The sequence below is a fragment of the Condylostylus longicornis genome, unplaced genomic scaffold (assembly GCF_029603195.1).
Source record: "Condylostylus longicornis isolate FDR11 unplaced genomic scaffold, ASM2960319v2 ptg000024l, whole genome shotgun sequence".
In the NCBI taxonomy this organism is placed as follows: domain Eukaryota; kingdom Metazoa; phylum Arthropoda; class Insecta; order Diptera; family Dolichopodidae; genus Condylostylus; species Condylostylus longicornis.
The window spans coordinates 145,055-148,036 of record NW_026577993.1 but is presented as its reverse complement, the minus strand read 5'-3'; positions in this window follow the sequence as shown (position 1 = coordinate 148,036).

Here is a 2,982-nt window from a genome sequence, read left to right as displayed (position 1 = left end):
TCATCGTCATTTCAATTTCGTAATACTCGTCCTAAATATCATCTTATTCAATCTCATAATACCAATTGTAATTACCAGCTGCCAAAATATTTTTGACGTCATCTGACAGGCCTAGAACCCGCATATCTATAATACTTATAAAATTGGCGGTTACTGATAAAATTTTAAAGTGAAAAACTACCCAACTACATTTTAAATATGTTTGAAAAAGTCATAAAAACGGAAATTTTGAATTATGTGGCGAATCATGATATTCTACCTGCAATTTGGCTTTAGGGAGGATCATTACGCGGTCTTATTAGAATTAAAAAATATATTACAAGTAGTTTGGAATGTGAAAAATCTGTAGAGTTTGTTGCATCGCATATAAATTCGGTTATTGATACATATATTACGGTTATTATACATATATAAGCGCGTCATTATACATATATTTTTAATAAAATCGTTAGAAGTTTTCTGCAAGAGAGGAGATTTCGCGTGCATTTACATTGCGCTACCTTTGAGGAGTTCTTAATTAGGGGTGGGGTCCTACATGGCTCTGTGCGTGTCCCTTTATTATATAATTTGTTCACTTCTGTATTAGAGTACTTGTGAGCACTAAATTATCTTCCTACGCCAATGACACTACGACATATTCCACTGATAGTGATTGCAGTACAATCTTAAAAAATATTTAAGTTTCCCTTGACATTCTTTACAAGTATTTTTATAAATGGAAAATTCGGGTCAATTGTGACAAGACTACTACGTTATTACTTACAGAGATGCGGAAATCGTGTGACTTCTTCTCCTCTCTGCTAAGGAGATCCACTGAAATCCAATGTCTTAACACTATAAAATATTTGGGAATGATATTTGACAAAACACTTATCTCCTCCAACACACATTTCTAGTACTATAAGCAAAATTTACATGTACACTTACATTTTGTATGCTTTTATTAACAAAATATCTCAGCTCTCTTTACCAAATAAAATGATTTAAGCATCTTTTGAATAACTGAAATGAGATAATAACTCAAATTGTTGAAACAATGTTTTTATATCTAACAAGTTCCAATGCTCAATTATTTTATGAAGTTTTTTTTTTAATTCCACTGATCGTGTAGTGCCTTTTATATTTATCAGGTCACCATGGTCAGACAGCCAATCAAAAATAAATTCCAAATTTACATGAAGTTTAAATAGAAGGGGTGTCGAAAATTATTTTTGTGAAGGCAATTGATCAATATTTTTAGCTCTACTGATTCTACGTATTTTTTTAAATTTAAAATTTAAATTTCAAAAAAATCGGTTAGTAAATTCCATTTGAAAAATGCATTTAAAAAAAATAGAATTTTTAGCGCAGACATTTTCTTGTCTTCCAAATACTGAAGGATACTGAATTACAGAGTAAAGTTTTTGAATAAGAAATTAAATATAGAAAGAAATTGAAAAAAAGGTAAAAAAATAATTATCTTAGTCTCGAGGGCTTTTAAAACTACACATACTAAACAAAGTGAGAGTTACAAAGAATACTCAAAACACTCTAGTAAATATAAGGTAGACACGTAGAGAGAACAACTCTCATTTTCCTTTTACGATTTTTAGAAAAATTTATAACTCAAACTTTGCATGAAAAAAAAACGATCACCGTCCTTTTATATTTAAAGTCATTTACATCTAAAAATGCCTAAAAATATTTTTATATAAATAAATTTTAGAATTTTATTTTGATGTTTGCAAACAAAAATTGTCAAAAGAAGGAAGTTTGCATTCAAAATAATTTTTTCAAGAATATATTTTCTAAAATTTATAGAAAATCAAACAATACAGACCTTCCTCATTGCCATTTAAAAGTGTACTTAGTAAAATTACAAAAACAAAAACAAAATAAATTTTAAATTGAAAAATTTTCATAGGGTAAATTAAAAAAGCTCTAAGCATATTTTCCATTTACTAGAAAATTTTACTTAAAAATCTTTATATTGGAGAAAATATTGGGTATTTTAAATAATCTAATTAGTACAGAATATCTTCGACAACTTTAAACTATAAATTTGCAAAAATAGGATGTTTGATAAAAAAAGTATACATATATATTTTCAAGTTTGAAAAAAATCATAGAATAGAAATAATAGTTTGTTGTTATTGGTTACATTTATTTATATACATAATATAAGTATTATAATTTAACCAATAAATGTGCAAAAGTAAAATTTTAAACGTTACTTATGCAAAAATATATTTTTAAGAAATATGTTTTCTATTAAGCTATTAAGTGCCCTTAATTGGTCGTCCCCTTATAATATACGAAAATAAAAATAAAGAAATAAATATTAAGCAAATGAAAAGGACCTACTTCTTCAATAGTTTTTTCAAACTAAAAAATAATTTCAATAGAAAATAAATTGACGAGAACCATACAATTATATCGAAGTTGACTCGATTGAAACATTTCGGAAAATTTTTTTAATGCGGTGGCCTTAACTTACCAGGGCAATGCTCAAAAATTTCATAAAAAAAAATAAAAAAATATTTCAATCGGCATACTTCGAAAACATAAAACATTAAGAATTGTTTTTGTAATTTTTTTCCGATTCAAAATTTTGGAAAATAATTTAGCACGGTGACCTGATTTATATATATGGCATTAGATCGTGTCATATTTCTTATTATGTATTTTTTTCTTTTTTTAAGTAAAAAAGAGTTTAATATTTTAAAAAATCTCCCGATATTATATACATTTTTTCATATACTTTATGTATTTTTTAAGGTAAGTTGAGTGTTGTTGGCTAACAAGAAAAGTAATGAGAGTAATATAATGTACCATATTTCAACAGTTTGAGTTATAATCTCATTTCAGTTATTTAAAAGATACTTATAGAATTGTTTTAAATAATTTCAATTAGCCTCTAAGTCACTAAACCAAATATGTATATACCTACTTGCAAACAATTTGTTTTTTGTACATAACTTTGAAACTAGTTCAAACATATTG